Source organism: Stegostoma tigrinum, chromosome 7 (genome assembly GCF_030684315.1).
Source record: "Stegostoma tigrinum isolate sSteTig4 chromosome 7, sSteTig4.hap1, whole genome shotgun sequence".
Lineage (NCBI taxonomy): Eukaryota > Metazoa > Chordata > Chondrichthyes > Orectolobiformes > Stegostomatidae > Stegostoma > Stegostoma tigrinum.
The window spans coordinates 38,399,242-38,412,367 of NC_081360.1; the positions used below are offsets into that span (position 1 = coordinate 38,399,242).

The 13,126-nt window shown below is 39.8% G+C and overlaps 1 protein-coding gene across 3 annotated transcripts in view; it reads left to right on the forward strand.

The window, feature by feature from the left end:
* Positions 1–13,126, forward strand: part of LOC125453984 (calcitonin gene-related peptide type 1 receptor-like) — an 80,448-nt gene that overhangs the window by 6,003 nt on the left and 61,319 nt on the right. Inside the window, exon 2 of one of the 3 annotated variants that reach the window (XM_048534204.2) lies at positions 1,493–1,595. The exons of the other annotated variants lie outside the window; for them this stretch is intronic. The gene's annotated coding sequence lies outside the window, so the exon portion shown is untranslated. The remainder of the gene's footprint in view (positions 1–1,492; positions 1,596–13,126) is intronic. 3 annotated transcript variants of the gene reach the window in all.

Below are 13,126 nucleotides of genomic sequence, written 5' to 3' on the forward strand. Positions count from 1 at the left end.
GGTGTTCCAAGTTTTCCAGTTTTGTTACCTGCAATCTCATGCTTGATTTGGAAAATGCAGAACAGAATTAGGAATTACTCCTTAACTGTCAACGGAATAATCGTTAGGTTTCCATAGTGCAGCTGTTCATTGAATATTTTCCCATTGTTTGGCTCCTCAACCTGTAGCCTGTCCAGCATCATCCGAACGCAGCATATAACAATAAATCTTAGAAGTGCACATGTTTTGGATACATTATACACAAGGTTCACTGAAGCCTTAACCCTGGTGTAAATTAAGATTAAGTGCCATAACAAATTTGGAATCTGAAAACACTTGGAAGAGATTTAATACATATGCAAACTAGGGTGAGAATGAGTTTCCGCTTTATTCAATTTCAGCCTTTGCTACTAAGCATGTAATGCTGATGTAAAAAAAACAAAAGAACTACGGATGCTGGAACTCAGAAACAAAATCAGAAATTGTCAGGAAATCTGGCGGCTTCAGAGCTTAAGTTCTGAAGAAGGGTCACTGGACCCGAAATATTAACTCTGATTTCACTCCACAGATGCTGCCAGACCTGCTGAGGTTTTTCAGCAATAACAGGAACTGCAGATGCTGGAGAATCCGAGATAACAAGGTGTGCAGTTGGATGAACACAGCAGGCCAAGCAGCATCTTAGGAGCAGGAAAGCTGACATTTCGGGTCTAGACCCTTCATCAGAAAATGAAGGGTCTAGGTCCGAAACATCAGCTTTCCTGCTCCTAAGATGCTGCTTGGCCTGCTGAGGTTTTCCAGCAATGTCTGTTTTTGCTTATCATGTTAATTTGCTGGCTTCTGTGTATCTTTTTTTCACTGACTCTGTGGTACTTCTGTTTTGTAGGAAAAAAATTTAGATCTTTATCAGAGCTAAAATAGGAGCTTCTTAAAGCCGAACCTTTGCCAGCTTCTTTCATGGATAGGCATAACATGGTTTAGCGAGGCAGCAATGGGATCATTTTTGTCTTGTGTTCTGGAAAAAAGAGGTTCACAGAAGCCCCTGTTTGCTCGTTAAGAGATCAAAGAAAGTCTTGTTCGTAATCTCAGACATTTTTACCTGGACGCATCGGATATGATGTAAATGCAGTGATTGTCCAAGAAAGTCATACACTCCTACCTTCAGATTTATACAACACATCAATGAAGATGGAAACTGTCACCAGTCATAATCAAGATAGCTACAGCTTTGATTATTTTTCATGCTTCAGGAACAAAAGGAAGTATCTGTTCAAACCACAAACTTCCAGGACACATGTATCATTGCAGGTCATATATGTCTTGCTTGCCTCGAAAACCTCAATTTGTTATTGAAACACATGAGACAACTTGACAAGATCCAGTACTTTACCAGCTGCACACAATGCAAGACATTATCGATGGCATGATATGGGTCAGTACATTTTCTTTTATCGCTCTTGTGAATTGTTTGTGTCCTTTTCCTGTAAGCTAACTTAACTTATTCTTTTATTTGCAGTCTGCAGTTTACCAAGCATTTGGGAGATATATTACTGCTTGGGAAGCAAAGCTATCTACTGCAACGATAGCTGCATATCCCATAAGAAATCTCAGGGTGAAAGGTAAATAATCATATAATGATGCGTGCAATGTTATCAAGTTCTTAGTAACTGTGCCTTTAAAAAAAGATCGGACACTAGCATCGAATCAGGAAGTGCTGCACTGCAGCCCAGAAAAGGGGTCTTGTACAGGGGTCTTATCATGGATCCTCACAGGAGATCTGCAGTGTTTACCAGTCTCAGAAACATACCAGATCTGATGACAAACAAGACTGATACAATTTCTCGGTTGACTTCACAGAGCTGAACTTCATAATCAACCTGGGGAAAAGTTATGGTATAATGTTATGCATAAAGGAACTTTCCATGTCACTAATTAAGGGAAGGTGCACTTGTCCAAGATAAATCATAATTGTGCGAACAATGGGTTTAGGCCTCAATGAAATAATCACTCCTAATTACCATTCTTTTCACCCTTGGATCTGCTAACATAGGTCATTGTAAAGCTAGGGTAACTTAGAACAAGAGCTGGAAGGCCTTGAAAATGAAATTCTAAAGGTTAATACAGATGTTAATTTGCCTTTTGTCAAAAATAGCTTTCCTGTTTAATTTAGAAGGTGTAGATGATTAAGTAGTCAATCCTCAGACTGTTTTCAAACGGGAAATCAGGTTGAGATAAACTGTGAATGTTGTTGGAAGATATTGTAGGAGAATAGCAGAAACCTAAGAAGTCTTACTTATAGTAAGGCATCACAGTGGAAAATCTCTCTGTATAAACCTAGCTAGCAGGGTGTAAAGAGCCGGAAGATTTTGTTTGAGGATGTCTCTAAAGTAACATGTGAAGATGCTATGGTACAATTTTGCTCCATCCTGCAGGGAAATCTGCACCCTTTTGGAGGAACAGCACAGCACTCACTATGGCTCAGTAAGTCATTACAGCACTTCAGTTCATGGTGAGAGGTTTATTCCGTGTGGCAGCAGGCAACTTCAGTCAAGTCAGTCAGTTTGCTGTTCGTTGTTGCATAAGGCAAGTAAATGCTTCTTGTCATTGCTCATTGTATTGGACATGGGGGAAAGGCAATTGTGTGAACAGGATTGTTGGGTTTAAGTGAGAGCTCACAGCAAAATAATCCATTCAGGTTGCCACAACAGCCACCAAGTCCAATCCAAATCATTATGTAAAATTGAAGCGGTTTCAATCTCTGTGAGCAGTCCAGTCTCCAGGGTTGTCCATGATTAATTTATCCTTCACCAGTCTAGTGTCCTAGCCTTCTCTCAGACTGGAGGCACCAAATACTTCTGTGACTGTTAGAATCATCAATGTCACAAATAAAGGGAAAAAAAACCTCGCATTTAAATGAAAGATTCTTGGAACGCTGAAGAAAAATCTAGATGCCCAGATAAGGGCGTGTCACTCAGTGATACAGTTAAGTTGCTACCTTGCGAATTCTGGTGATGTACTGTGTCCTTTATAATTTTGCAATGTGAAGAATCCCGAAAGCTGAGATTTTTGAAGCGCAAACAAATTCTGAAAGTGAGCCCTCATGACAGAATACATAGGCATGTGGAGGTCATACCTGGGTCATAGACAGCTGCTGAGAGAGACAATCTCAGGGAGACAATTTCGAAAGGCTTTCAGTGACACCTGATCAGAATATAGTGACTCAGCATCTGTAATAACAAGCATGTTCAATTTAATTTAAACCACTGGCCATTCAGCATTAAAAGGGAAAATATGTCGTGGGCCCCTAAGTTCAAAAACATCCTATTTTCTGTAAAAGATCATATTCTGAACCGACAAATCAAGAGTAATTTTTTTTGCAAGAGCAATGATACAAGAGTTCAGCAAACTGATGACTTAGAAGTAATTTAGCATTAGTGTGCAACAGAATCATTGTTACGTTTCCCTTCACCCTAGTTTCTAGTTTGACACTGTGCAACTCCAAAGTCTGTGATCTGAGAAGCAGGTAGCTTCTTTTGCAGTAAACGGCTGGTGAGGGCTCCTGTGGTGGAGTAACACCATCCCTACCTCTAAGCTTTGAGACTGCAGTTCAAATACCAACAATTCTGACTAGGATGATTTTAAAAAATATGATTGAGGCAGCCCACATTTTACATCCATTGACTCAAGGGATAAATCTATAATGGACAATGGTTTCTGGGTTGCAATTCTTAGCCTCGGTCCAGAGGCATTTGGGGGTCAAAACAGAAAAAAAGGTCTTTGCGGTTTTGGAGGTAAAAAAGTCAGAACTATCTCCTGACCTCAGCTTCAAAATACTATATTGAACTACACAGAACTCAAAGCAGGGATAAAAGCCATTGAATTAAATTGTTCATTCCCCAGTGTCTGTGCTATATTCGAGCCTCCTCAAATAGCACTCTATCTAATCCAATAAGCATCATCTATTCCCTTCTCCTTCATATATTTATCTGTTTTCTTCTTCGATGCATATGAGTTCTAATAGATCTTCAAGGAAACAGGCCTAATGGAAATAAATGATATCTTAATTCATAAGTAAAAATATGTCCTTTGAAACCGCAAAGATTCTGCTCCCTCCTTTAAGCTGGTATTAGAACACAAGAACTAGGAGCAGGAGTAGTCCATCCAGCCCCTTGAGCCTGCCCCGCCCTTAAATAAGATCATGGCGGATCTTTCTAAGACTCAGCTCCACTTACCCACCCATTCACCATAACCCTTAATTCCTTTACTGTTCAAAAATTTATCGAGCCTTGCCTTAAAAACATTCAGCGAGGTAGCTTCAACCGCTTCACTGGGCAGGGAATTCCACAGATTCACAACCCTATGGGTGAAGAAGTTCCTCCTGACCTCAGTACTACATCTGCTTCCCTTTATTTTGAGACAATGCCCTCTAGTCCTGGTTTCACCTGCCAGCGGAAACAACCTCCCTGCCTCCACTTTATCTATTCCCTTCATAATCTTATATGTTTCTATAAGATCTCCCCTCATTCTTCTGAATTCCAATGAATATAATTCCAGTCTACTCAGTCTCTCCTTATAATCCAATCCTCTCAACTCTGGAATCAACTGAGTGAATCTCCTCTGCACCCCCTCCAGTGCTACTATATCTCTTCTCAAGCAAGGAGACCAAAACTGCACACACTACTCCAGGTGTGGCCTCACCAGGACCCTATACAGCTGCAACATAGCCTCCCTGTTTTTAAACTCCATCCCTCTAGCAATGGCAGACAAAATTCCATTTGCCTTTTTAATTACTGCTGCACCTGCAATCCCACCTTCAGCGATTCATGCACAAGGACACCCAAGTCCCTCTGCACAGCAGCGTGCTGCCATTTTTTACCATTTAAAACATAGTCCATTTTGCTTTTCTTCCTAACAAAATGGATGACCTCAGACTTACCAACTTATCAACAGAGTGTTCTCTCATGGCTCCATGAAAAATGTATTGGGCTGGGTCTCCTGCTGCACATTTTCTTTCCTGTGACTTCATATGTGTTTGATGTTATACTGGGCTTCTTCTAAGACATCTGCACTTATCATCCAAATGAACTTCAGCTAAGCACTGATAAATTCTGGATAACTGCTCCAGAAAACTTACATCACTCTCACTTGCTTCACGTGTGACATGCAGCACCCAGTGTCCCCTGTCCATCTGATCTGTGCCCAGCAGACTGACTCTATCAGTGCTGGTAGGTGTGACAGAGTGTGTTAACAGAGCCATGAATTGCCAATGACAGTGCGTGCTGTTGAGGGTTCTGATAATGAGCGCAAATCTCGTTACTCCTCTGCTTCCAGATCTGTGGAAGTAAGAAAAGGAGAAATACAGCATATTTCTTGCTAGCCTTTATTTTCTTATTGTTCTGCTGTTGTAAGGATCTCTTCAAGTCTGAACTTCAGAAAAGTAGCAGTTCACTGAACAAAAGAACTCTGGCAACAGGATTTCTCATGTATTCATCCCTGATCATCTCACCTGAGTGTGATCCCACTATCTCAATAATTTCCTTCACCTGCATTAACAAACAAATGTCTGTTGTTCAGCTTGCTCTCGAAACTACGCACAAAGTTTTTGCCATGCAAGAAGAGTCAATGATAAGTTACTTGACAATTGAAACATTTATATCATTGCTATTATAGAGCTCCCGCAGAGATTTATTTATTTCAATGTTTTATCATACTATGACTGGACTTTGAATGAGCTATAATGCGATGTATATTACTGCAGCAGGAATAGTGCCCAAGGGAAGTGGAGGAATTCTGGAAGCTAATGACAGATAAAGACAAAACAGGTTTCCATAGTAGTTGTTGAATTTTGATGAAGGAGATGGCCAGGAGCAGGTGGCATATTAAGAGGCATTTTTAAAAAGATTGGGCTCCTAATTTTGATTTTTAAGATATTTCTGAGATTTTCTTTTGAACTTTACAGAGGTATACCCTGCAGCATTCTTTGCTGAATGAGCCTTTTTTAAAAATCCACCTCATTTTAAACCTGTGAGTGTGAAATTTGGATCCATATTTCCACTGGAGATGGCGTTATAGAAGCCGGCAGCCCTATGAGAGAGCCACATTTTTCCCTCAGCAATTTGCACCCCTTCTATCTCAGCATCCTATTCTCACAAGTGTGTTGCATGGATATATCCTGTGTCCCTCAGAAATCTTGCAGCTGGTGCTGTCATCACATCGCTCCACCTCCGGCCAATAGGACATTGCATTTCCAAACTTGGAGGATTCAGATACAGGCAATATAATTGTAACTCAGCTAAGAATATGCATTCAAATGCAGGAGGGACCCATGAGTAATATTATTTAAGAAGCTAGCCAACCAAGTCACAAATAAGAGATAACACAGTGTGAAGCCCGAAACATCAGCTTTCCTGCTCCTCTGATGCTGCCTGGCCTGCTGTGCTTCTCCAGCTCCACACTATGTTATCTCCAACTACAGCATCTGCAGTTCTTACTATCTCCAATTTACAAATAAGGTAACTTAGAGTAACTTCTACTATTGCAAAGTTTCTGGAAGAACGCTGAAGTGTTCCGTATTCTTTTGTGGTGAGTACCCGGATTTGATGGGGTCTATTGCTACATCTTCACAGAGAAAGCAGGGGATTTGATGACTTGTCCATACATGTTTAGAGGGAACCCGGCACGTGGAAATGGAGCAGAGGCTTCTCAGAGGGCAAGCTGTGCTTCATCTGCTAAGTTGTAGATTGACTGTCGACTATACTACTTGATAGTGCGTGGAATCCATATGACAGGCTAATCAATACACCCGGGATCTCATGCCCACCAGCATTCTCCTGTATGTTGCCCTTTTGAGTTTCTCACCTAAGTCCCCTGCGTCACCTGCAAAGTCACAGTCTGCGACACAAGAACTATCCTTCCGTCCAGACTATCTGCAGCCCATTGCTGTTCAGTGACCCAGTACATGCAGATATCAACTCTATACATGTTCCTAAGGTATGTGCAGTGTCAATATCAGATCTACTGACTGCGAGTATAATATTAAATGATAGTGCATTTTCCTCAGTTTTTCATCAGTGCTGTGCTGGTACTTAGTATTTGGATAGGTAGCAGCAAGTAATCAGGAGAATAAAGTTGGTATGACGGAAGATTTGAGGAAAAGAAATTAAGAGATTATTGGTTATACTGTCTGTGATTGTTTTTCACGGCAGTTAGCAAGAAGACTCAGCTGGAAGCTGAGATTTTTAAAAGTATCATTTCCCAATGTTCTCAGTGATATCAGATACCCCGGGGCTGTATTGCAGTCAGCGTGAAGATGCAGAGAACCACCTCCCCTGTAGAGCTGAGGAGAGGCAGAAATCCATGTCCTCCACCAGTTGCACCCTGTTCCCTTCTATTATGTGTAGCTGTATCCCACAAGGACAAAATTATATTGCTTTGTGTTCAGCTGATGTGCCTACCACAGTCAGAGAATAGTCAGAAATGTGCAGAAGTAGTAGTATCTTATTGTGAGGTTGATATAATTAGAATGTGCATTAGAGATGGCATATGAATATTAAATTGGAGTGCTGAGTGCCAAGGAGTGCTGCTGGGTGAATTATGAGGGTGTGGATCAGTGGGAAGCATGAGGGATTGGTTGGTTGGATATATCATCTGATGTTGTGTTCAGCAACTTTGATTATTTGTAAATTCATTCAATGAATTGTGTCACTGCTGATGTTTTCTAATTTTATAGAATAATGCAAAAATATTAAATTCTGATTATTAGCACTAAATAAATAATCATTTACCAATTTGCTCAATATGGATGGTCACTTCGATTTCAAAATCTTTGTACACTACCTGTCCGATTTTATAGGCCAAATTTAGGTTGGTATGAATATATTGGTTAGAAATAGCAAAATCCAGCGAATGAAGGAACAAAATGTTTTATAAGGTCTTTCATGACCTCACACACCTCAAGGCAGATCACACCCAAAGAGAAAACCTTGAAGTGTTGTCACTATTGAAATGTGGGAAACACAGCAGCCAATTTGCACTCAGTGAATCCTATAACCAGAATAAGGTAATAACTAACAAGTTTTAAATTAATATCAGCTGAGATATACATATTACTTAAGATATTGGGGATAACTCCCCAGATTTGCTTTGTTATGGGGTGTTTAAGTTCAATTGAGAGAGCAGATGAAAGCTCAATTGATTGATTATCTAAACAATAACACTTCTGCCAGGCACATGTTCCCACAGTAACATACTGAAAAGTCAGCCTGGAATACATGTACAAGTTTTTAGGGTCAGACTTTGATTTATTAGTGAAAGTGCAGACACTGGGTCCAGACTGGCATCTTGAAAACAAAGTGAATTCAGATGTCAATCTCAATTGCTGAGGTCAGATGCTCCAGATTTCATTCTGCATTGCATTTTCTGGCACTGTGCCATCTATCACTGATTTAGTTCTGTCTGATTAAGAGGGACAATCCTCAACAGCAGGTAAGTTCCTAGTTCAAAGCTGAATTTTTGGTAATTGTACATGTACAACCATATCCTTAAAAGTTAATGTAGACTTGCCCATTCCAGAGGATATGATTCAACATTCTGCATTTTCAATAAGCATCTAATTTAAAATGTTTTGTGTGAGAAATTAAATATAAACTGACTTATTTATTGTGCTATCCAAAAAGCAAAATTTCCATACTTTTTAGCTCCTGCCCATGTCTTTAGCTATGTTAAAAGTCATTAATTATAAACTACATATGTCATAATATTGGTACATTAAAACATCATTAAACATCAGCTGCAATGACAAACAGATGTGTATATTTGTTAATCTTGGGGATAACAGTCACAATTTGTATTTTCAAATAGAGTAAATGCAGAGTCAGATAATGTACATTAACAATATTAGATATATTTTGTGCCACAAGAATCAATCTTACATTTATGTTAGAAATTGCTAAGATGATCTGTGTCCATGTAAGATAGCAATTAGCTTTCATGTGACATTCAACTTTACAACACTTTCTGAACTTTTGTTCACTGTAAATTGTTGATTGCAATTTTGGAAAATTTTGCAAAGTGTATCACAGATGTGTCTTCTGTTAAAAAAATAATCAAAACTATATTCAGCTTCCTGCAGAGTTCAGCAGATTTATTTGTTGATTTCTTCTTTGCATGAGATGAAAAAGTGAAAAAGAACCAGCTACTTTTCCTGTGCTCTGCATTTAGGGTAAAGTTGACATGAATTAAAAGCAATCAGTCAGAACTTTTCCTACATTTCCTACAAAATTCAATTGTTTACTCTTTTCTAATTCAGAATTTTCTAATCACCCTGTTCAGAGATGTTATTAGACACTGGGACTCCTGATCCTGAGATAGGGGCATTACTACTGTCCAACAGGAATTCATTAATTTTGAAAGATATATATCTTTGTGCTGTCTAATATTTCACACATGATGCATTTCTGTACTGCAATCAGATTGTGAGCTACTGTGTGGGCTGCAGTGAGGCATTACCCATTTTACACAAACACCAGTTGGTATTTCCCTGTAAACCTACATGGTCAGACTCCACTTTTCATCAGTGTAAACTTACAGTTTGTAGATCATGGAGACCAGCTCTACTATAATCTCTACTGTTAAATAAATTCAAGTAGCCCTGCCAAACACAACTGAGTGAATGTATCACCTCTATGCTTCCCACACAATACCTGTTAAACTTAAGCCTGAATTTATGCGCATCCTTAGTATCTCGAATAGGTTTTGCATTGATTTCAAACTGCAATAAAAAATACATTTTCATCAGCAACTTCAGCACCAAGTTGTTTTTTATAAAGCTTTTAATATAGCATAACATCCCAGCCAGTTTCTATTAAATATCCCAAAGCATTAGAAGAGTACTGTCAATAAAATTTGGCCCTGGCCTGCATAAAAAAAACAGACCAGATTAGCAAAAGCTTGTCAAGAGAGGTAAGTTTTAAGTTTTTAAAAAAGCCTCGAGGATAAAATGATTAGATTCCCTACAGTGTGGAAACAGGCCCTTTGGCCCAACAAGTCCACACTGCCCCTTGAACGATCCCCCTATAACCCACTCACCCCGAACACTATGGATAATTTAGCATGGCCATTCCACCTAGCCTGTACACCTTTGGACTGTGGAAGGAAACCAGAGCACCCGGAGGAAACCCACGAAGACACAGGGAGAATGTGCAAACTCCACACAGACAGTCACCCAAGGCTGGAATCAAACCTGGGTCCCTGGCACTGTGAGGCTGCAGTGCTAACCACTCAGCCACCGTGCTGCCCTGAGGTTAAGGGGAGGGAATTTCAGATCTTAAGGCCTAGACTGCTAGAGGCATACCAAAGGGTAAATGATTGTGCCTGGAAATGCTTAACATGCTTGAATTGTTGAGTCAGAGACTTTAGTGGGGGAACAGGTTTGCAGGGATCGGAGACGGGGATGCTATGGGAATTTAGGGAAAGACAAGGCTGTGAGGGACGTGAAAGGTGAGCATTTTAATATTCAGGTGTTGCTTAATTGGGAGCCGTTATAGATCATAATTTTGAGTGGGTTAAGACATAGGCAGCAAGGTTTTGAATTTTCTTCCCTATTGGAATATGGATGCCTCTGGCAAGGCATTTGCCAGCAAATGGCACCTTTTTAACATTCTTTAATTCTCCTTGGGAGGCACTTTCAGGGTGCTTTACAGTGGGACTGGACTCACACCTAAGCCTAGTAGGGTAAGGACAGAAGATTTCCTGCCCATTTTTTGCTCTGTTTATAACAAAACACCACATGACAATCACTAAATCAATGATCAGAGCCAGATGAGTTTTCACAACATTCAGTGGTTGTTTCCTGGATGCCATTAATTAGACAAGGTTTTCAATTTCAATTATTGACTGAATTTCAATTCTGTCAGCTGCTGTGGTACAATTTAAACCTGTGCCCCCAGAAATTAGCATGGGGCTCTAGATCACCAGTCTAATGATATTACCACTATCAAAAAAAAATGCTGGTAAAACTCAACAGATCTGGCAGCATCTATGAGTTGACGTTTCAGGTCCGGTGACCCTTCATCAGAAGTCCAGTTCTAAGGGAGGGTCACTGTACCCAAAATATTAATTCTGATTTCTCTTCACAGATGCTGCCAGACCTGCTGAGCTTTTCCAGCAACTTCTGTTCTTGTTTCTGATTTACAGCATCCGCAGTTCTTTGGCTTTTACTTAGGACATCCACTATGCCACTGTCTCCCCATAGTTTCTTCAAGTTTGCAGAGGTGAAACTAGGAGGGACATGCCAGAAATGTGTTGGAATATTCAACTCTGTAGGTAACAAAGGCTTGGAACAAGGTTTCATCAACAGATAAGCTGAAGCATGGGTAGTAGCAGGTGGCATTTGAAGTCAGCCTTTCATTAATGTTCAGGTTAAAAAGTTGTTACTTTTAGGAATTAGTAAAAGTTTAACACGCCGCATTTAACACTCACTTCTGTAAATGCACTAGGAAGCCATTAGTCTGCACTGAAAAACATACAAGCTCCTATTTGAGATAACAAGATTTAGAGCTGGATGAGCACAGCAGGCCAAGCAGCATTCGAGGAGCAGGAAAGCTGACATTTTGGGCCTGGACCCTTATTCAGAAATGAAGAAAGGTCCAGACCCGAAATGTCAGCTTACCTGCTCCGCTGATGCTGCTTGGCCGGCTGTGTTCATCCAGCTCTACACCTTGTTATCTCAGATTCTCCAGCATCGGCAGTTCCTACTATCTCTGAAGCTCCTTTTTTGAACTCCTACTGCTGCATAAAAAGCACTTCAGGCAATGTTATGTGTTTTATTGGAAAGTTCGCTGCTTCCCCCATATAAGGCCCTATTGCTGTATTAACCCTTCAAGGCTTCAGCTGATGCCCAGTTTCTGAGTTGCACTGAATGGTTCTCCCATTCCCTGAAAGTACTTACATTTAACCCAGCAATGCAACATAAGAGTTTATATTGCCACCATACTATTAATAGTGATGCATGCCACATCACCTCGATATTTGCATGTGACCTAAATCTTCCACTGCGTTTTGGAGAACTGTAATTTCACAATACACAATGGCAGGAGAGAAGCTTTTTTGTCGTATTTGTTGCTCTGAATATTCATCTTCGAATGTTACTATCAAATGTGATTCTTCTCTCCTCGCAGGTTTTAAATCTGTTTAAATGATCCAAAATAATATTTAAGTTAGGCTTTTAACAGAAGCACAACAGTTACTTTCAATGGAAAAGAATTTAATCTGTCATCACAAGATGATGAATTACCAGCTCTGATGTGGACTTCACCTCTGAAATTAGAAATGTTGTAGGTTAGAGATAGGAGGACAGCACAGCAGACAAAAACATTTTTCTCAGTCCATTAATCACCTGTGCATGCTGTTCAAACACTGGCTTATTCTTTGTTGTGATTGAAAAAGCGCAGCATCTTAAAGGGTTGCAGAGGAAATTGAGTGAAATAATGGGGCTGTCATGCTGTCTTTGAAATTAGATCTAGAATCCTTAGCTGAGGTTTTCAAAATAGATGCTAATAAATTCAGTATCACATAAAGATAGTCTCACAAGCTCTTTACTTGCAACCTGAAAAGTTTCTTGTGGGATATTTTCCTGTAGCCTTGAATTAAACATTCGAGTGAAACTCAAAATCTACTAAGATCCTAGGACAAGAAAATGTCCGTGGAGATAACCTAGGTAAATTTTGTGCAAAAAAACACTGAATGTAGTGAGGAAGATGAGGAATGAAAGAGGTAACTCAGCGTAAATTTCTGTATAAAAAAATTAAAAATGTGACAGCCTTAATGTATTGCAAAATCTGAGCATTTTGTTATGTTATCCTCTGCTATCATCTTGTTTGGGACATGTTGAGAAAAATCATTCAATAATGGCTGCTTACAGTTGTGTATGCATGGTGTGATGCATTTTTATAACTCAGAATTGTTATAACATGAGCAATTTGAAAAATTGTTCCATGTGTCTATCATATTAAGGTACACAATGAGTCAATGAAGTACACAGTGAATAATTGAAAAAAAAACCCTGGAGGCATACTTGGGTACCGTGGGGTAATTCTACCCGAAATAAAAGGGATTGGTGCAATTATGAAAGAAGGTTAAACATGTGGCTGGA